Here is a 22771-nt window from a genome sequence, read left to right as displayed (position 1 = left end):
TTCGGTGGGGATCCATCTGAAGGTCTTACGGAGCATGCGCAGGGTGTTGAAGCACGATGACGATACGGCGTTGACTTGTCTGGTCATTGAGAGGATGAAGCCCAGGTTTCGTGCATGGTCCGTTGGCTTGGGGGTGGTGCCCAGGGCAGGGGGCCACCAGGAGTCGTCCCAGGCGGAGGGTGATGATCCCAGGATGAGGACTTCCGTCTTGTCTGAGTTCAGTTTCAGGCGGCTGTTCTTCATCCACTCGGCGACGTATTTCATCCCTTCGTGTAGGCTGGCTCTGGCGGTGGCGGGGTCGTTGGTGAGGGAGAGGATCAGCTGGGTGTCGTCGGCGTAGGAGATTATGTTAAGGTTGTGTTGGCATGCGATGGCTGCGAGGGGGCTCATGTAGACGTTGAAGAGGGTGGGGCTGAGTGAGGATCCTTGTGGTACGCCGCAGATGACTTTGGTGGCCTTGGATCTGAACGGGGGGAGGCGGACTCTCTGGGTTCTTCCGGCGAGGAACGAGATGATCCACTCCAGTGCCTTCTCTTGGATTCCGATGTTGCTGAGGCGCTGTACTAGGGTGCGGTGGCAGACAGTGTCGAATGTTGCAGAGAGGTCCAGGAGGATGATGGCCGCTGTTTCCCCGTTGTCGAGAAGGGACCTGATGTCGTCGGTGGCTGCGATGAGGGTGGTCTCGGTGCTGTGATTGGCTCGGAAGCCGGACTGCGAAGGGTCGAGGGATCCATTTGTCTCGAGGAAGGCGGCGAGCTGTTTGTTGACGGTCTTTTCGATGACTTTGGCAGGAAAAGGGAGGAGCGAGATGGGGCGGAAGTTCTTGAGGTCGGTGGGGTCCGTTGTTGGTTTCTGCAGGAGGGCGGTGAGCTCGGCGTGCTTCCAGCTCTCCGGGAAGGTGGCGGTGTTGAAGGAGAGGTTAATGATGTCCCGGAGTTGGGGTGTGATGATGGAGACGGCCTTGTTGAAGACGTAGTGGGGGCAGGGGTCGCTTGGTGATCCGGAGTGGATGGTGTTCATCGTGTGGGTGGTGTCTTCGGTGCTGACCGGGGTCCAGTTGCAGAGGGTGGTGGTGGGGGGCGTTGGTTCGGTGGTTGGGTGCGTGGTCTGTGCGCCGAAGCTGTTGTGTATGTTGGCGATCTTGCGGTGGAAGAAGGTGGCAAGTGAGTCGCAGAGGTCTTGCGAGGGTGTGACGTCGTTGTTCCCGGCGTTGGGGTTGGAGAACTCTTTGACGATGCTGAAGAGTTCCTTGCTTTTGTGGGTGATGTTGTCCAGTCGTTCTTTGAATGTTGTCCTTTTGGTGGTGCGGATCAGCTGGTGGTGTTTACGGGTGGCGTTCTTGAGGGCAGTCATGTTTTCTGTGTTCTGGTCGTGGCGCCAGGCTTTTTCAAGGGTGCGGCAGTTTTTCTTGGATGTTTTGAGTTCGTCTGTGAACCAGGAGGCTTTCTTGCTCCCGGGTCTGCTGGGAGGGTTCTTCAGTGGTGCGCAGTCGTCGCTGCAGTTGGTGAGCCACTGTGTGAAGGTTCGGGCTGCTTCGTTGGGGTCCGTTGCGCTGGCGGGAGGGTTCTGGCTGAGGGAGGTGGTGAGCTGGTCGGCGGTGATCTTGCTCCAGCTTCTGCGAGGAACCTGTTGCAGGTGGTGGTGGGTCGTGGTTCTTCTGAAGCTGAAGTGGACGCAGCTGTGATCCGTCCAATAAAGTCCGGTGGAGTGGCTGAAGGAGATGTGCTTGCTGGAGGAGAAGACGGGGTCAAGCGTGTGGCCGGCGTAGTGGGTGGGGGTGTCCACCAGTTGCTTGAGTCCGAGGTTGGCGAGGTTATCCAGCAGGGCGATGGTGTTGCAGTCCTTGTTGTTTTCCAGGTGGATGTTGAGGTCCCCTAGAAGGATGTAGTCAGCGGAGGGGAGGGCGTGCGGGCTGATGAAGTCTGCGATGTCTGCGCTGAATTGTGTGCGTGGTCCTGGGGGTCTGTAGATGAGGGTGCCTCTGAGGGTGGTCTTGGGGTCTGTGTGTATCTGGAAGTGGAGGTGCTCGGCGGCGGTAAAGGTGTCGTCAGAGTTGGTTGTGATGCGGATGGTGTTCCTGTGGACGATGGCGATGCCGATGCCTCCTCCGGTCTGGTTGACGGGATCCCTCCGGGTGATCTTGTATCCGTCCGGGATGGCTATGGCGATGTTGGGCGCTGAGGTGGCGTTCATCCAGGTTTCCGTGAGGAAGGCCACGTCTGGTGATGTTGTGTCGAGCAGGTTCCAGAGTAAGCATGGGTATAAAATCAGTTCCGCTCGCGGATTTTACGGATTTTCGGCAAATTCGCAATCCGCGAACTCTCGCGAACTTGCCGAAAATTCGTAAATCCGTGCGAAGCGGATTTTTTGCTTGGTCGCACTTGCCAACTAGAATACTATACAATTTTGTGGGAGTAAACACTTGCGAACACGTAGATGCGGCGGGCAGCGACAATCTTGCAATTGCGAGATTGCAAAATTTGCAATTTCGCACAAGAAATCCACCAGCAGGCAGCATAAACCTTGAAAATTATGATTTTTATCAGAATAACTCCACAGGTTGACATTTGCCTGCACTTTTTTTTTGCAAGGAGTCCATTTTGGGGGGTGGGAGGAAGGAAGTGCCCCACAGTCTCCAACTTCCTGTTCCTGTCCAGCATGCTCCTCCCAGTGCTTTCTTCATGTGCTGGTCACTTTGATTTGGATCTTGACCTGGAAGGATTACTTTTTGTGGATGCTGCTGGATATTTGGATTTTTGCAAAACTGAAAGCACTCAGCGGGTGCAAAAGTTCAATCTTATCATTAGTAACCATTCCCTGTAGTGCCTGGAAGGATTACTTTTTGTGGATGCTGCTGGATATTTGGATTTTTGCAAAACTGAACGCACTCAGCAGGTGCAAAAGTTCAATCTTATCATTAGTAACCATTCCCTGTAGTGCTTCCTAAGGGGCCCCTTCAGAGTTCAGTTGCCTACTTGCAACTATTCTATGACCCTGCTCTGACCCTCACAGCAGGCTCAGAGAATAGCTACAAGTATACAACAAAGGTCCTGTTAAAAAAATTACACTGCAACAGAAAGCAATTAGAGATAAGGAAGCAGGTGCCAGCCTGGAAGTTCAAATTTAGTGACACATTAATCAGCCCCTAATTCATTCATGTCAGTTGAGGCAGGGCAAGTGTGCTTTCCCCCCCATAATCTACAGTGATTAACTAGAGGGTGGCATGGGTGAGCCAGAGGGTGGCATGGGTGAGCCAGAGGGTGGCAGTGGTGAAACAGAGGGTGGCAGTGGTGAAACAGAGGGTGCTGTGATGAACCAGACGTAGAAACAACATGGTCGCGACTGTTGCTACCAGACAAGTAAGTTCGCTTTTGCGAACTGGTAAAAAACCCTTGCGAAATGGCAGAAACACTTGCGAACACACAAAAAAAAGGAATCCGCAAAATTCGCGAGAGTTTGCGGATTTTGCGGATTGCGAATCCGTAAATAAGCAATTTCGCGGATTGCCAATTCGCAAAATCCGCCCATGCTTATTCCAGAGTTCGAAGGCGTGTCTGTGGACGGAGCGGGTGTTGAGCAGGATGCACTTGAGGTGGTTGTTGCTGGTGCCTGGCCTTTTGGGTGCGGTGCAGGTCCGGAAGCAGGTGAACTTGCAGGCTTGGCAGGTGAAGGGTGCGCTTCGGGGTGGCTCGATAGCAGGCGGGGTTCCTGCTTCTTCTACTTCTACTTCTACTTCTACTTAACCTCTGTGTACGTAAACGCCACCCAGCTCATTCTCTCCCTCACCGAAGACACGGACACCCCTAGAGCGAACTTCCATAGTTCCATGACCGCCGTCGCCGACTGGATGAGACCCAACTACCTCAAACTCAACACCTACAAACCAAAGTTTTGGATGACTCCTGGTGGCCCTCTGCCCTCGGACCAGCATCCAGGCCCACCTCCCACCTTGGAATCATTCTCAACAGTGAGCTCTCCATGAGACGACAGGTCAACTCGGTTGCCTCCACCTGCTTCAAAACCTTCAGAATGCTCTGTAAAGTCTTCAGATGGATCACAGCTGACATCAGATGAATCATCACACAAGCTCTCATCACCTGTCAACTTGATTATGGGACCGCCCTCTATGCCACAAAAACCACCCTTCTTCTCAAGCACCTCCAAACTATCCAGAGCGCAATAGCAAAAATTCTCCTGGACCTGCCCATATGATTCCACATCACCCCCCTCCTACACAGACACCTTTGTGGCCTGCACTGGCTCCCTGTCAAGAAAAGATGCGGCTACAAGCTGCTCACGCACACATACAAAGTCCTCCACAACACCAGTCCAGAATACCTGAACAACCACTTGACCTTCTACCAGCCCATCAGACACCTACGGTCTGCTTCCCTGGCCCTCACCACCATCCACAGCACAGAACAAATCCTTGGGTCTACACAAATGCACACATGCACCTATGAAATGACAGACTATTATCTAACGCAATTCTCACTTGATAGAGATCCCTTTCAGGACGAATACCCTCACCCACCATAGGTGGCATGCCTCATCATATGGGTATCTCCTCTTAGTGGGAAAACCTAGTCCCACTAAGGGCTACAACTTCCTCAGTACGAGGAAGAAGCTCAGGGATGTTTTTTCAGATGTTGCTACACTAACGAGGATACTAAATCCCAAAGATGAGTGATGGTGTAATGAGGACGCAGCGCAAAAAAAATGTAACAAGTGAAGTAGTCGAGGTAAAATGACCTAGTAGGGACAACACGAATTTTAATAACTTGCTCCCACTGGCAGGATTAAAAAGCAGTATGGATTTAAAACTGCTTGGTTTGGAAAGACGGTCTACATGTTCCGGCCAGGTCAGTCTATACTTAGTATCTAAAGCATCCTTCATACTCGAGCCAGAGGACGTTCCATCTCCCACCTCACTGCCAAGGCCTGGACTGACCTCCCCATCAACCTCCGAACCTCTACCTCTCTCACTGAATTCAGGAGTGGCCTCAAGAACAAGTTGTTCGAGTAGCCCCACCCCTCAGTGTGATTAAAGCGCTATACAAATTATTGATTGATTGATTGATTGTAATCGCATCCCAGTACTGGGAGCTCTGCAGAGCTCTCACAATTGACTGCTATCCCAACCTCTAATATGTACTTGTACCAAAGTTCAGAAGCAGGCACAGAGCTTTCACAATGCACCTCTATCCTCAAATGCAGAAATGACTTGTACCCCAGTAGAAAGGAGTGCATACTGTACTACGCCTGTAATATGTCTACTTTCAGGGTGGGACTCTCACAGAGAGCTAACCATGATCGGTAGTATGTACTTGTACCTCAGCGCGGGGACCTCCGCAGAGCTCATCCAATGCCCCTCGATCCCGAACTGTAGTACCTACTAGTATCACGTTAAGAAAAAGGGGTCCCAGTAAAGTAGGCGTTCGAGTAGAGACAATTTAAATAAAGCAAATAAAAAGTAAATGCAACTATAATGTTTAATTCACATTATAGGAAAAAAGGTAATCAATTACATAAATTACAGTTGTATTAGTGCCCCTGGGGGTAAGGGGGGACGTGCAGTCGTGAGGGTAGTGTAGGAAGGGATAGTGATAATAAAAACATGTATTATTCACACAATCATATGAGTTCAATGTCGAGCAGACAATGGAAAGATCATAAATCAACATAAAAATTCACAATACACATGCCCCAATGTCCATACTATGCAAAAATTATGGGTAGGAGGAGGCTGTGTTTCAGAGTGAGGAAGTCGACGTTTCGACCCAAGGGACGCAGGAATTAGTGGGGTCCTTGCAAGTGGGTCTTCATCAGGACGGAGGTAGTAGTGGGGCAACCTAAATTTAAATAAGTGCATTAGGTCAAGGTATCATTATTAAGACTGGCCAAATCACAAATAGTATAAGGGTATTCACATTGTGAGATCCACATACCTGAATGTATCAGTGTTCGTGGATAAACACTTGATAGAATTGATAGTGAATATTCAATCCTATGAGAAAAATCAATATAGTGTCTATCAGGACTGAGGTTAGATTTACTGCGTGTTCATCACAAGGGCTGAGGGACAGAGAAATCACGTCTTACTTGGGAAATCAGGTACGATATCCCATCAGGGTATGGCGAAAAGATCCGGATGCTCACCACGGGGAGGACCACTCTACGTATCTGAGTAAAGGGAACATCATTAAGATGGATTAGGCCACGGTGAAGATACTCAAGAGGGAGTAGCGAGATCTCCGTTATCAGTAGGGCTTACCATTTGGTGTAAAGTATATCCATATGCCCCCAGCGTGAGAAAGGTAAAACGTCCGTTTTAATCAGGATCCGTATCCTAGTAAGAGGGGAACAGGAGGCGGGCGTCATTAACAGATATTGGTAGGTTTTAATGGTAGGATATAAAGTAACTGATGATATCGGAAGCCGATGCGTGAAGCGAACAGGCTTACCGGTCTGCTGCGGCTCGAAGGAGGTCACGCGTCACTCTCGGCTGTCTCGAGGAGAAAGCCGAACTTCCTGTTGTTGCGGTAGACATAGCAACAGGAGGTCACGGGGTGGTAGTGAGTGAAAAAAGACTAAGAGAATCACTCGTTGTCAGGGTAACACATACGGCAACTAATGTTGGACGGACTAGTGGATCCAAGGTCTGTGTTACTATAGTAATAGACAATGCATGGGATCAACATCATTGAATGTGGGCCTAATATTATCAAAGGTGGAAACGCACGACCATATTGAATTTATGGTTCGTGGTGCGCGACGGCCAGGATGATTGATCTAACTGGCTGAAGTGAGTGTTGGACACTCCAAGGATCTGGCCAGTGCGGCGTAGTCAAAGGATGGAACATGCGTGGAGTCTAGGGTGGGATAGCCTACTCGATAATCAGTAGATATAGGGTATAGACATGAGTAATTACACTGCGAACCTATCACATGATGGTTAAGGCAGTATCAATTGAACACGAGTTGTCAGAACATGTCAATAGGTACACATCAGGAAAATAATTATTGTTCGGCTCTTAGTCACAAAAGAATGTCGGTAATAAAGAATAAGCACAATCTATTTAACACTGTAGTGTATAAGGCATGTGGGTTGCAACCATATACATCGAAGGTCAAAGAGTAAATATATACACAAGATAATTACAGAGTAGAACTGCGTACCTATCACACGATGGTAAAGGCAGTATCAGTTTAATAAGTACTGTGTAGCTAGCAGGTGTTTCACGAATAGAGTACAATAGAGACTCAGAAATTGATCAACGGTATTCAGGGTAAAGTAGCAAGCTGAGAGAAAGAGCTATCATGTTCGTTCAAACCAGATTGGATTGAGTTAAAAAAGAACATGATAGCTCTTTCTCTCAGCTTGCTACTTTACCCTGAATACCGTTGATCAATTTCTGAGTCTCTATTGTACTCTATTCGTGAAACACCTGCTAGCTACACAGTACTTATTAAACTGATACTGCCTTTACCATCGTGTGATAGGTACGCAGTTCTACTCTGTAATTATCTTGTGTATATATTTACTCTTTGACCTTCGATGTATATGGTTGCAACCCACATGCCTTATACACTACAGTGTTAAATAGATTGTGCTTATTCTTTATTACCGACATTCTTTTGTGACTAAGAGCCGAACAATAATTATTTTCCTGATGTGTACCTATTGACATGTTCTGACAACTCGTGTTCAATTGATACTGCCTTAACCATCATGTGATAGGTTCGCAGTGTAATTACTCATGTCTATACCCTATATCTACTGATTATCGAGTAGGCTATCCCACCCTAGACTCCACGCATGTTCCATCCTTTGACTACGCCGCACTGGCCAGATCCTTGGAGTGTCCAACACTCACTTCAGCCAGTTAGATCAATCATCCTGGCCGTCGCGCACCACGAACCATAAATTCAATATGGTCGTGCGTTTCCACCTTTGATAATATTAGGCCCACATTCAATGATGTTGATCCCATGCATTGTCTATTACTATAGTAACACAGACCTTGGATCCACTAGTCCGTCCAACATTAGTTGCCGTATGTGTTACCCTGACAACGAGTGATTCTCTTAGTCTTTTTTCACTCACTACCACCCCGTGACCTCCTGTTGCTATGTCTACCGCAACAACAGGAAGTTCGGCTTTCTCCTCGAGACAGCCGAGAGTGACGCGTGACCTCCTTCGAGCCGCAGCAGACCGGTAAGCCTGTTCGCTTCACGCATCGGCTTCCGATATCATCAGTTACTTTATATCCTACCATTAAAACCTACCAATATCTGTTAATGACGCCCGCCTCCTGTTCCCCTCTTACTAGGATACGGATCCTGATTAAAACGGACGTTTTACCTTTCTCACGCTGGGGGCATATGGATATACTTTACACCAAATGGTAAGCCCTACTGATAACGGAGATCTCGCTACTCCCTCTTGAGTATCTTCACCGTGGCCTAATCCATCTTAATGATGTTCCCTTTACTCAGATACGTAGAGTGGTCCTCCCCGTGGTGAGCATCCGGATCTTTTCGCCATACCCTGATGGGATATCGTACCTGATTTCCCAAGTAAGACGTGATTTCTCTGTCCCTCAGCCCTTGTGATGAACACGCAGTAAATCTAACCTCAGTCCTGATAGACACTATATTGATTTTTCTCATAGGATTGAATATTCACTATCAATTCTATCAAGTGTTTATCCACGAACACTGATACATTCAGGTATGTGGATCTCACAATGTGAATACCCTTATACTATTTGTGATTTGGCCAGTCTTAATAATGATACCTTGACCTAATGCACTTATTTAAATTTAGGTTGCCCCACTACTACCTCCGTCCTGATGAAGACCCACTTGCAAGGACACCACTAATTCCTGCGTCCCTTGGGTCGAAACGTCGACTTCCTCACTCTGAAACACAGCCTCCTCCTACCCATAATTTTTGCATAGTATGGACATTGGGGCATGTGTATTGTGAATTTTTATGTTGATTTATGATCTTTCCATTGTCTGCTCGACATTGAACTCATATGATTGTGTGAATAATACATGTTTTTATTATCACTATCCCTTCCTACACTACCCTCACGACTGCACGTCCCCCCTTACCCCCAGGGGCACTAATACAACTGTAATTTATGTAATTGATTACCTTTTTTCCTATAATGTGAATTAAACATTATAGTTGCATTTACTTTTTATTTGCTTTATTTAAATTGTCTCTACTCGAACGCCTACTTTACTGGGACCCCTTTTTTTTAACGTTAGATACCCAGGTCCCAGTGACTTTATTGGGTTAACCCTCCCTTTTTGTAACCTACTAGTATCACAGCGCTAGGACCAACACAGAGCTCACACAATGGCCGTTTAGCCTGACCTTTAGTAAGTACTTGTACCCAGACAGTAGCGGCTCCTGGTGGGAGTGCTGCCGGGCGGTGACGTGGGGCGGGGAGGTGCAGGGTGGGGGCTAGTAAACACCGGAATATGGATGAATGCAGGTAAGTGGACAATTAAATCAATAAAACGAATTTTGTTGCGCGTGCTTCATCGCCAAATGCGATGCAGCGCGCACAACGAAATTCGTTTTGTTTTAATTGTCTACTTACCTGCATTCATCTGTATTACGGTGTTTCCTACCCCCCACCCCGTACCTCCCCCGCCCCACGTCACCGATTTAATTGTCTACTTACCTGCATTCATCCGTATTCCGGTGTTTTCTACCCCCCACACTGACCCTCCCCCGCCCCACATCACCACCCGGCAGCACTCCCACCAGGACACGCTACGGTACCCAGAGCCTAATTCAAGCTGGTGGTTGCGGTTGGGGTCCACCGGTACCCATTTTTGGTGAACAGCACTTCTTTCTTTATCAGATTTTCACCCAGTGAAAGAGAGTGGAAGCACACAAGGGAGAAAGAAGAAGAAAGGGAAAGTTGGAAAAACGTGACAAACGGGAGACGCATGAACCTGCACAAGGGAGATAAAGGGGCAGGGAGTGTCCGGTGGTGGCCAAAGCGACATGAAGTGGAATCAAGACTGCGCAGCCTTGGTATTCGGCATGCTGATCTAAAATAGCGCCAATAGCCTGGGCACATGTATGACCTTTTTTAGCAGTCACAAAGGGAGAATCAGGCCATTTGCGACAACTATAACGGCTTTCAGCGTGTACTAACCCTATTTTACGAGCCGGTGACCTAATTGGTAAAATAGGGTTTGCAAGTTGGTATTGGGGAGGGTCATGCCAAGTGCATCTCTTCCTAATGCCAAGTCGCAGGGGGATGTATGCATGTTTTGTGACCCCTTCCCCTTTGTGAATGTGGGTGGCAACATTTATTGAGAACACTGCCTACTCTTAAACAAGCATTGGAAATGCAATAGGTCTCACATTAGGAAAGTTTGACTTTTTTTATTTATGTGTTGGTTTGGAAAATAGCAAAATTAATAGCTTTGTCAGTTACAATGTCAATAGTTTTAACTTTCGCAAATGTGACACCTATAGCATTTGTAATGCAATGTGTGTTGGATTTACGTGACTTAGATGTATTGATATTACAAATAACAATGGCTTTTAATTTTGTGAATAATTATTACTTAAATAAAATGTATTGTAATTTATAATGGCAATAGCTTAAACGTTTGTAAATATCTTTTGTGAAGATTATGTTCAGTGTATTTTATTGTGACGAAAATCCAAGAACCTTGCATTTGCACCTCCACACACACAGAGCGACATACACACACACACACACACACACACACACATATAGATGTGGTGGTGGTGGATCTGGGGGATATGGTGGTGGTGGATGTGGTGGTGGTGGTGATGGTGGATGTGGTGGTGATGGGGGTGGATGCGGTGGTGTTGGTGGTGGATGTGGGGGTGGATGTGGTGGTGGTGGATGTGGTGGTGGTGGATGTGGTGGTGGTGGATGTGGTGGATGTGGTGGATGTGGTGATGGTGGATGTGGTGATGGTAGATGTGGTGGATGTGGTGGTGGAAATGATGGTGGTGGGTGTGGTGGGTGTGGTGGATGTGGTGGTGGTGGATGCAGTGGTGGATGAGGTGGTGGATGTGGTGGATGGGGTGGTGGTGGATGCGGTGGTGGTGGATGTGGTGGTGGTGGATGTGGTGGTGGATGTGGTGGTGGAGGTGGTGGTGGATGCGGTGGTGGATGTGGTGGTGGATGCGGTGGATGTGGTGGTGGACGTGGTGGTGGGTGTGGTGGTGGGTGTGGTGGTGGATGTGGTAGGTGTGGTGGATGTGGTGGTGGATGCAGTGGTGGTGCATGTGGTGGATGCGGTGGTGGTGCATGTGGTGGATGTGGCGGTGGATGTCATGGTGGATGTCGAGGTGATAGTGGATGTGGTGGTGGATGTGGTGGTGGATGTGGTGGTGGATGTGGTGGATGTGGTGGATGCGGTGGTGGTGGTGGATGCGGTGGTGGTGAAAGTGGTGGTGGATGTGTTGGAGGATGTGGTGGAGGATGTGGTGGATTATGTGGTGGATGATGTGGTGGTGGTGGATGTGGTGGTGGTGGATGTGGTGGTGGTGGATGTGGTGGTGGTGGATGTGGTGGTGGTGGATGTGGTGGTGGTGGATGCGGTGGTGGATGCGGTGGTGGATGCGGTGGTGGATGCGGTGGTGGATGCGGTGGTGGATGCGGTGGTGCATGTGGTGGTGCATGTGGTGGTGGTGCATGTGGTGGTGGTGCATGTGGTGGTGGTGCATGTGGTGGTGGTGGATGTGGTGGTGCATGTGGTGGTGGTGGATGTGGTGGTGGATGCGGTGGTGCATGTGGTGGATGTGGTGGTGGTGGATGCGTGGTGCATGTGGTGGATGTGGTGGTGGTGGATGTGGTGGTGGATGTGGCGGTGGATGTCATGGTGGATGTGGAGGTGATGGTGGATGTGGAGGTGGATGTGGTGGTGATGGTGGATGCGGTGGATGCGGTGTTGGTGGATGCGGTGGTGGTGGTGGATGCAGTGGTGGTGGTGGATGGGGTGGTGGATGGGGTGGTGGTGGATGGGGTGGTGGTGGATGTGGTGGTGGATGTGGTGGTGGTGGTGGATGGGGATGTGGTGGTGGATGTGGTGGTGGATGTGGTGGTGGATGTGGTGGTGGATGTGGTGGTGGATGTGGTGGTGGATGTGGTGGTGGATGTGGTGGTGGATGTGGTGGTGGATGTGGATGTGGTGGTGGATGTGGTGGTGGATGCGGTGGTGGTGGATGTGGTGGTGGATGCGGTGGATGTGGTGGTGGACGTGGTGGTGGGTGTGGTGGTGGATGTGGTAGGTGTGGTGGATGTGGTGGTGGATGCAGTGGTGGTGCATGTGGTGGATGCGGTGGTGGTGCATGTGGTGGATGTGGCGGTGGATGTCATGGTGGATGTCGAGGTGATAGTGGATGTGGTGGTGGATGTGGTGGTGGATGTGGTGGTGGATGTGGTGGTGGTGGATGTGGTGGTGGTGGATGCGGTGGTGGTGGATGCGGTGGTGGTGGATGCGGTGGTGGATGCGGTGGTGGATGCGGTGGTGGATGCGGTGGTGGATGTGGTGGTGGTGGATGCGGTGGTGCATGTGGTGGATGTGGTGGTGGTGGATGTGGTGGTGGATGCGGTGGTGCATGTGGTGGATGTGGTGGTGGTGGATGTGGTGGTGGATGTGGCGTTGGATGTGGCGTTGGATGTCATGGTGGATGTGGAGGTGATGGTGGATGTGGTGGTGGTGGATGCGGTGGATGTGGTGGTGGTGGATGCAGTGGATGTGGTGGTGATGGTGGATGTGGTGGTGGTGGATGCGGTGGATGTGGTGGTGGTGGATGCAGTGGATGTGGTGTGGTGGATGCGGTGGTGGTGGTGGATGCGGTGGTGGTGGTGGATGGGGTGGTGGTGGTGGATGGGGTGGTGGTGGTGGATGTAGTGGTGGTGGGTGTAGTGGATGTGGTGGTGGTGGGTGTGGTGGATGTGGTGGTGGATGTGGCGGTGGATGTGGCGGTGGATGTGGTGGTGGTGGATGTGGTGGTGGTGGATGTGGTGGTGGTGGATGTGGTGGTGGTGGATGTGGTGGTGGTGGATGTGGTGGTGATGGTGGATGTGGTGGTGGATGTGGTGGTGGATGCGGTGGTGGTGGATGCGGTGGTGGTGGATGCGGTGGTGGTGGTGGATGGGGTGGTGGTGGATGTAGTGGTGGTGGGTGTGGTGGTGGGTGTGGTGGATGTGGTGGTGGATGTGGTGGTGGATGTGGTGGTGGATGTGGTGGTGGATGTGGTGGTGGATGTGGTGGTGGATGTGGTGGTGGATGCGGTGGTGGATGCGGTGGTGGATGCGGTGGTGGTGGATGCGGTGGATGTGGTGGTGGATGTGGTGGTGGTGGATGTGGTGGTGGATGTGGTGGTGGTGGGTCTGGTGGATGTGGCGGTGGATGTGGTGGTGGATGTGGAGGTGATGGTGGATGTGGAGGTGGATGTGGTGGTGGATGCGGTGGTGGTGGATGCGGTGGATGTGGTGATGGTGGATGCGGTGGTGGTGGTGGCGGTGGTGGATGGGGTGGTGGTGGTGGTGGTGGTGGATGTAGTGGTGGTGGGTGTGGTGGGTGTGGTGGATGTGGTGGTGGATGTGGCGGTGGATGTGGCAGTGGATGTGGCGGTGGATGTGGCAGTGGAGGTGATGGTGGATGTGGTGGTGGAGGTGATGGTGATGGTGGAGGTGGTGGTGGAGGTGATGGTGGATGTGGTGGTGGATGCGGTGGTGGATGCGGTGGTGGATGCGGTGGTGGTGGATGCGGTGGATGTGGTGGTGGATGTGGTGGTGGTGGTGGTGGGTCTGGTGGATGTGGTGGTGGATGTGGTGGTGGATGTGGTGGTGGATGTGGTGGTGGATGTGGTGGTGGATGCGGTGGTGGATGCGGTGGTGGATGCGGTGGTGGTGGATGCGGTGGATGTGGTGGTGGATGTGGTGGTGGTGGATGTGGTGGTGGATGTGGTGGTGGTGGTGGGTCTGGTGGATGTGGCGGTGGATGTGGTGGTGGATGCGATGGTGGATGTGGTGGATGTGGCAGTGGAGGTGGTGGTGGATGCGGTGGTGGTGGATGTGGTGGTGGATGCGGTGGTGGATGCGGTGGTGGATGCGGTGGTGGTGGATGCGGTGGTGGTGGATGCGGTGGTGGTGGATGTGGTGGTGGTGGATGCGGTGGTGGTGGATGTGGCGGTGGATGTCATGGTGGATGTGGAGGTGATGGTGGATGTGGAGGTGGATGTGGTGGTGGATGCGGTGGTGGTGGATGCGGTGGATGTGGTGATGGTGGATGCGGTGGATGCGGTGGTGGTGGTGGCGGTGGTGGATGGGGTGGTGGTGGTGGTGGATGTAGTGGTGGTGGGTGTGGTGGATGTGGTGGTGGATGTGGCGGTGGATGTGGCAGTGGATGTGGCGGTGGATGTGGCAGTGGAGGTGATGGTGGATGTGGTGGTGGAGGTGATGGTAGAGGTGGTGGTGGAGGTGATGGTGGATGTGGTGGTGGAGGTGATGGTGGATGTGGTGGTGGAGGTGATGAAGGATGTGGTGGTGGATGTGGTGGTGGATGTGGTGGTGGTGGATGCGGTGGATGTGGTGATGGTGGATGTGGTGGATGCGGTGGTGGATGTGGTGGTGATGGTGGATGTGGTGGTGATGGTGGATGTGGTGGTGATGGTGGATGTGGTGGTGATGGTGGATGTGGTGGTGATGGTGGATGTGGTGGTGATGGTGGATGTGGTGGTGGATGTGGTGGTGGTGGATGTGGTGGTGGTGGATGTGGTGGTGGTGGATGCAGCAAACACATGCACACTCAACACTGCACACTTTCAAGGCTGATGCAACGGTGTACACAATGTCACCTCTTCCACTGCACAACTGGACAGTCAGTGTACAGAACCGCCTTTAAATAAAACCCATTTGCACCTCAAAAACAAGTCCATCTCCTCCCGTTTCAGCTGGCTCTTGGAAGAGGCACAAAGGAGAGGGGATAAGGAAGGGGTAGGGCAGGAGGCTTTAGCAAGCGCGGCCACGCGAAAGCTAAAAGTGAAAGTTTATTTCACTGCACTTGTGACTCCTCTCCCCCATAGCCACCTAACCTTACATTTAAGACCATACAGTGGAGTAACTGTTATATTTTAATGGCATTTCCCCATGTGCGTACCGGTAACCACCGGCTCAAATTATGCCCCTCTCCAGGTGCCTGTGTTACGCCCCTGGGTTAACAGAACCCCAAAAGCCTGGAGTGTAGACACAAAAAAAACTCAAATAAGTTGTAAAAGAAGAGACACACGGTAAACAGCGTAAATTCGTAAAGGCGAGGACGGGGCAGTAAAGGCAGCGTAGGCAGAAAAAAAGAGAGAGATGGGGGGGGGGCAGAGTGTGAAGGGAGCATGGGTCCGAGAGAAGGAGTGGGTAAGGGAGGAGAAGGTGTTGGAAGGGAAGAAGTAACAGGGAGAGAAGAGCCGATGAAGAGGGGAGAGCATGTGTGTTAGGGGGAGTGTAAGAGGTAAAGCATGTGGGAGATACCTTGGAGGGTAGGACATTGTTAAAGGATGAGGAAGGTGGGAGGAAGCAAGCGAGTACGATGGATGGAAGGCTTGGGCTGTGTGTGAGGGGGTCGTCGAATGACAAGTCAGGGAGATGAGGCAGAGGGAGGAGATGGGAAGGGAAAGCCGGAAAGATGGGACTCAACAGGTATAAATGTGAGAGGACGAAGAGGAGTCCGACAGGTGAAGGAGCAGGGAAAGCGAGTGAAAGTGTGGAGAGCCTGCGTGAGAGGGTGTAGTCTTAGAGAGTAGGGAAGAGTAGAAGTGCAGACGTGGAGAGTTGAGGCGTGGGGGGTAGCAGTTTGTGGTACAGAGCAATTTGCGCAGTTGGTTAAGAATTAACAAGCTCTTGGCACTGCTGTGGGGGGCATGGCGGGAGCGCATTGCTCCAAATGGTGGGTTGTGACGTGGCTGTTGTTGTGCTGAAACAGTTTCACCGACCAGAGACTTGGAGACCAGAGTTCGAGCCTAGGCGTTGGCTCAACGTTAATCTCCTAAACTACTAATTTAAATACACAAATCACTGGAATCGACTAATTAAATAAAAAAAAGAAAATAACAGCGATCTCGAAGTGTTGGGGTTAGGGGGAGACGAAGTAAACAAGCATTGGCCGTGAAAGAGACAGGCCTTGAAAGTGCGGCCTTGAGACTTGGTAAAAGCTTGCGAGAATGAGAACAAAACAAGGAGAGCGAGGGATAGAGAGGAGGCGGGGCGGGGAGCAGAGCCGGGGAAGTACATGCGAGTCATGGCCTGCGGCCGTGAATAAGTGACGGCTCAGGATGGGCGTGAAGGAGGGGGGTGGGCGGGGAGCGTAGGGATGGCTCAGGCTTGGGCCGAAGTAATGACAAAGGGTGTGAAGGATGGGGGTGGGTGGGGAGCGTAGGGACGGCTCAGAGGCCTGAGGCAGAGCGCACCATATGGAGAGGGAGGGGGGTGGCAGTGGGATGGTGATTGATGGGTGGGGCAGTGCTGGGGAAGCCTTTGATGTGGCCTGGCGGCCGTGGAGAAAGTGCCCTGAAGAAATGCGACACGGCAGACAGGGGAGGGGGCGGAGCGGGGGTGTGGGAGGAGTGCGGCTGAGGGAAAAGACATCCAGGCGGCTGGGGGCATGTGCACGCGCTTTTAATGTCAATGCGCATGCGCATTGAGCTTGAATTTCACGGGCACTGCAAGGAATCGCCACGATTCCTTGCAAGTTGGTTAAAGACTGTTTAAGCCCCAATAGTCTCGCAAGCTCGATGCGCATGCGCATCGACAGGCGAGACCTAAAAACGAAAAAGGAGCTTTTTTTTTTTAATGCATTCCGTTTTCCTTTAAGGAAATTCGACTACATTCAAAAAAATATTTAAAAATTAATCACAGACATAGTGGTCTGCTGACCCCAGCAGGCCACCATCCATGTGAGTACAGGCCATTCCCAATGGGTCACAAATTGTGCACTGCCTCATGAATATTGATGAGGCAGGTCAATTGCGGCCTCATTGGGAGTCACTAAGTACGTCTGAGACACATTAGTAAGTTACATTTTTCGAGTCCACAAAAATCGCACTTAGAGAGTCACAAAATAAAACGATCATACATGTCACCCGTATTCTTTTACAAATTAAGCACTGCTTGTACCCTAGCAGTGGGACCAGGACAGATCGCATACACTGCTCCTCTATTCTGACCTTTAGTGTGTACTTGTATCCCGGTAACTCTCACGATGCACCTCCACCACGACATGCAGTTTACACTGGTTTCCAGTCCCGAGGCAGGTACGGGCATCTCACAATGCTGTAACACTCTCCTGAGGCAGCCACAGAGCTCTCACAATATACATCTGCCTGGACCAGAGTGCCTATGGATATTTCCAGATCAGTAAGAATGAGATTTTTGGCAGGAGCCTTAAGGATCACCCTTTCTGCTGGCACTCTCTCTCTCCTCTCTGTTTTCTGGTTCGGAGTAGTCCTAGCGCCAAGAAGCCTTCTGGTATATGTCACCCTTACAAATGCCTCACTCACTCATCTACAGTGTCAGGTGCGGCCTTAGGCAAGCTGTGCACCTGCACAGGGCCGCCAAACCCCAGGGGCCACCACGCCAATATATATCCTTAATATAATAATCCTCTGAGGATGGATACATATTTGCGTGGCGACCCCTGGCAGGTATTTGGCGACCTATGGCTCTGTTCCACTTCCAAACACCCTGACCCACCCCCCCTCTTTACTGGCCTCCGCGCTCCACCCTGCCCGGACCCCCTCTTCCGGGGCCCCCTACCTACGCTCCCTGCCCAGGGCTGCCATGAGCCTAGAGCCGCCCCTGGCAGTGTGCACATGTATGCCAGTACTGGGACTGACTCTCCCAATGCACCTCTGCTATTGGGTTCCGTTTCCACTTGTATCCCAGTACTGGGACAGTCACATGGTCACACAACGCACCTCCAGATTGCAAGGCACTATGCACCTGTACCTAGGCGCTGTAAAATGAATGCTCTAGCACGCACCTCCAGTTGGCGTGCAGTGCACACTGGTTCCTCGGTGCTGAGGCCTCACCAGAGCTCTCACAATGCACGTCTGTCCTGATTCTCTCTCTGTTCTGTGTCACAGCACAGAGACACTCTCAGCACGGAAGCGCCCCGTGGCCCTGGGGAAATACAGCTGGCGTTTACATCAAGCACTGTTTGAAGTGCTTTAAAAGAGGCCCTCAAACACATCCGGTCAAGAGATTCATCCGTCCCCTTCAACCCACCCACCCCTCCTGGACCAGCCATCCATTCATCTCACCAAACCCACCCACTCCATCCACCCAGCCATTCATTTCACCACACCAACTGCATCCGTCCAGTCATCTACCCACTCACCCATCCATCCATGCGCCTCACTGAGTCCAGCTCACCAACCCCACATCTCCCACCCACCCGCACCCACTTACAATAATCCACCCATCGGTCCATGATAATCCTATACATAGATCGAGCCATCACAGCAAACCAACTCCACTCCATTCACCCATCCATCCATCAATCCATCTCCATTCATCCATCCATCCATCAAACCATCTCCATTCATCCATCCATCCACCCATCCATTCATCCACACATCCATTCATCCACCCATCCATTCATCCACACATCCATTCATCCACCCATCCATTCATCCATTCATCCACCCATCCATTCATGCAGCTCACATTTATTCGGGTAAACAAACTCCCTACAGCCACCTCCCCAAACCCACACAACACTTCACCACACACCCACCCACCCACTCATTCACCCATCCATCAATGACAAATGCCCTCACCCACCAGAACCTAAGAAGACACCCATCCCTCCCTGTTAACCCGATCCATCCACTGATTCATCCATCAATCCTTCTCACTAAACCACCTCCATTCATTCTGCCCATCCATCTCATCAAACCCAACCAATCATCCACCACCCTTTACCACCCACATTTTACTGCAGACCTTCTCCCACCAAGTAACCTGTTAATGAGAGACAACAAACCATCTCGATCACAAACGTTGTTCATAGCATCAGTGATGGTACAAAGCCACATGAACCACCCATCTCCACATACCTAAACCCACTCAGATCATCCACCCAACCACCTCAGTACTAACCAGATCCATGTATCCACTACCTCACATCTACCCTATCCACCCATACGCCACCCAGCTATTATCTATTATACATCCATCTCACTGAACCCAGCCCATGCAGCCCCACATCACCGAACCCACCCACACCATCCACCCAACCAATATGTGCAAGACCAAATCCACGCATCCTCCCCATCAAATCAACCCTATCCACCAATGAACCACCCACCTATATCACCACTCCATACATCCCTCTCACTGAACCCACCCCATCCATCCATCCATATAATCAATGCACATCCCTGCAGCCACCCATTCATTAATTTCCCAAACTGACTCCACCCATTCCTCTATCTATCCGAAAATTCATCACACCGAACAAACTCCATGCAACTATCCATCCACACATGCTTCTCACAAAACACACCTCATCGTTCCGTCCATTCATCCATCCATCCATCCACACATTCTTCTCACAAAACACACCCCATCGTTCCATCCATCTATTCATCCATCCACCCATCGATTCACACATGCTTCTCACAAAACACACCCCATTGTTCCATCCATCCATCCATTTATTCATCCATTCTAGCAAATCAAAGGTCTACATTCATCGATAGATCCATCTTGCCAATACCACAACATCCACTCATACATCCATCAATTCATCCATCCAGGTCACTCAATCTACTGATTTCGATCTGCGCATTCATCTCACCAAACTCATTCCACCAACCCATTTGTCCATTCATCCATGCATCATTCATCCTTTCTCCACATCTTCCTCACCAAACTCACTCCAACTTATCCATCCGTCCGTTCATCTATCCATCCATCTATCCACCCATCCATCCATCGCACTAAACCATCGCCCTATATATGGATTTATCTCACTACAATCCCATTCATCCATCAATTTATCAATTTCACAGAATCCAGTCATTCCATTCCATTTCATTCATTCCATTTACCCACCCACCTAGGGTCATTTTAAGGATTTTGGGGGACTCAGGCAAGAATTATTTTTCGGGCCCCCTGTGGAGAACAAATTTGAATTTTATTATCAATTTCCTGCTAATATAAAACTGTATGATGCCAAACAATACTCATTTATATGTTACATTTTAACAGGATCACAAAAAGAATTCATATTTTTTCCCCAGGACCCCAAAAATCCTTGGATGACACTGGGGAGAGCGAGAACAGTCAAATATAAAGAAAGTTCACTTTCCGAGGGGGGCCCTTGGAAGGTGGGGGCTCTGGGCTCACTTTGCCCATGTCTTTAAACGTCTCTGCACCCACCCACTCACTACCGGCCCGCAGACTCTCAGCCCGCCTTTTTCATCGTTGCCACCCACGCGGGTTCCCTAGCTTTGCTTTCACACAGGTGATGCTCCCACCACCGGCGCGCGAACGTGCAGGTCCGCGAATCCCTCGCACCAGCCATCAGGCTTTCAGCGTCACCTGCGGGGGTCTTACCTGTCCTTGAGGTGGCCGCGGGTCCGGCGTGCGGGCTCCAGGCGCTGTGCGCTGACTGCAGGACCGGTGAACTGGCCAATGTTTGATGGCCCGTTTACTGGCCGGTCCTGCAAGATGGATGCAGGTCTGGTGAGCTGGTTACAAGTATCCAGCTGGGTGCATCTGGTGAGCTGGTTACAGGTATCCGACTAGCTGCAGGTCTGGTGACTGGTTACAGCTATCCGGGTGGGTTCAGGTCTAGAGAGCTGGTTGCAGATATCCAACTGTGTGCAGGACTGGTTACCGGTATCTGGCTGAGTGCAGGTCTGGTGACCTGGCTACCTGTATCCGGCTGGGTGCAGGTCTGGTGAGCTGGTTACACTTATAATATCCACCTGCAGGCCTGGTGAGCTGGGCACAGAGATCTAGATGGGTGCAGGTCTGGTTACTGGTGAGCTGGGTACAGGTATCCGGCTGGGTGCAGGTCTGGTTAAAGGTGAGCTGGTCACAGGTATCCAGCGGACTGCAGCTCTGACTGCAGGACTGGTGAGCTGGGTACAGGAATTACGTTTTCTGCGGGTACGATGAGCCGGTTAACGTGCCCAGCTAGATGAAGATCTGGTTACCGGTACCCAGCTGCAGGTCTGGTGACTGGTTACAGGTTTCTAGCCGGGTGCAGGTTTGGTGAGCTGGTTACAGGTATCCGACTAGGTGCAGGTCTAGAGAGCTGGTTACAGGTATCCAACGTGTTCAGGACTGGTGACTGGTTACAGGTATCTGGCTAGGTGCAGGTCAGCTGAGCTGGTTACAGGTATCCGGTAGGGTGCAGGTCTGGTGAGCTGGTTACAGGTGTCCTGCTGGGTGCAGATCTAGTGAGCTGGTTACAGGTGCCCGACTGCAGGTCTGGTGAGCTGGTTACAGGTTTCCAGCTGGGTGCAGATCTAGTGAGCTGGTTACAGGTACCCAACTGCAGGTCTGGTGAGCTGGTTACAGGTTTCCAGCTGGGTGCAGGTCCAGTGACTGGTTACAGGTATCCGGTTGGGTGCAGGTCTGGTGAGCTGGTTACAGGTGTCCAGCTGGGTGCAGGCCTGGTGAGCTGGTTACAGGTGTCCAGCTGGGTGCAGATCTGGTGAGCTGGTTACAGGTACCCAACTGCAGGTCTGGTGAGCTGGTTACAGGTTTCCAGCTGGGTGTAGGTCTAGTGACTGGTTGAAGGTGTCCAGCTGGGTGCAGGTCCAGTGACTGGTTGCAGGTGTCCAGCTGGGTGCAGGTCTGGTGAGCTGGTTACAGGTGTCCAGCTGGGTGCAGGCCTGGTGAGCTGCTTACAGGTGTCCAGCTGGGTGCATGTCGTCTGGTGAGCTGGTTACAGGTTTCCAGCTGGGTGTAGGTCTAGTGACTGGTTGAAGGTGTCCAGCTGGGTGCAGGTCCAGTGACTGGTTGCAGGTGTCCAGCTGGGTGCAGGTCTGGTGAGCTGGTTGCAGGTGTCCAGCTGGGTGCAGGTCTGGTGAGCTGGTTACAGGTGTTCAGCCGGGTGCAGGTCTGGTGAGCTGGTTACAGGTGTCCAGCTGGGTGCAGGTCTGGTGAGCTGGTTACAGGTGTTCAGCCGGGTGCAGGTCTGGTGAGCTGGTTACAGGTGTCCAGCTGGGTGCAGGTCTGGTGAGCTGGTTACAGGTGTCCAGCCGGGTCTGGTTGCCAGCCCCTGGTTCTGTTTGCCGCCTATTAAGCCGGCAGCAGTTCTGGTGGCGGCTGGTCCTCCGTGCCTTCTCTTCGGCTTAACCCTGATGGTCAGCCCTCCTCCAGTGCCCCCTGTGAGCCCCCATGCCCGTGGCCTCTCCGAGTCTCCCCACCCTGTCCGTGCCCAGTCTGTGCTCCATCTATCCGCTCTGCCCCGACTGACCCCCCTGCTGCACTTGGCCCGTCTCCCGCCCCGCCCCCACCCCGCCGGCTCACTTCCCCTCCCGGGGAGGGGGGGAGGATGAGGAAGGGCTGTTGATGCCGGAGTTGATTTTTTTCCTGTTTTTTTTGGGATTGTTCGAAATCCTGTGGTGACAAAAATTAAAGTGAGGTCATGGATGGGGGCGCAGGAGGGGGGTGGGATAGAAGGAGGGGCGAGAGCGCGCTCTGGGGAGAGGGGACAGACGCGTGGGTCTGCC

At 51.6% G+C, this 22771-nt stretch overlaps 1 protein-coding gene and 1 long non-coding RNA gene across 4 annotated transcripts in view; one reads left to right on the top strand and one right to left on the bottom strand.

The window, feature by feature from the left end:
- Positions 1-21034, bottom strand: part of EGFL8 (EGF like domain multiple 8) — a 123253-nt gene extending 102219 nt beyond the window's left edge. The window contains exon 1 of the mRNA XM_078645849.1: positions 20640-21034. The gene's annotated coding sequence lies outside the window, so the exon portion shown is untranslated. The remainder of the gene's footprint in view (positions 1-20639) is intronic.
- Positions 21035-21423: 389 nt separating this feature from the next.
- Positions 21424-22495, top strand: LOC144756229 (uncharacterized). 3 transcript variants are annotated; one of them, XR_013595104.1, is made up of 5 exons: positions 21424-21577; positions 21612-21762; positions 21797-21851; positions 21889-22042; positions 22118-22495. It is a non-coding gene; the product is annotated as an uncharacterized LOC144756229 (long non-coding RNA). The 3 variants fall into 3 exon arrangements; XR_013595103.1 differs by having other exon boundaries at positions 21797-22042; positions 22156-22495; XR_013595102.1 differs by having other exon boundaries at positions 21797-22042.
- The last annotated feature ends 276 nt before the right edge of the window (positions 22496-22771 follow it).

Source organism: Lissotriton helveticus, chromosome 5_1, assembly GCF_964261635.1.
Source record: "Lissotriton helveticus chromosome 5_1, aLisHel1.1, whole genome shotgun sequence".
Taxonomy (NCBI): Eukaryota; Metazoa; Chordata; class Amphibia; order Caudata; family Salamandridae; genus Lissotriton; species Lissotriton helveticus.
This window is presented reverse-complemented; position numbering and strand designations above follow the sequence as displayed.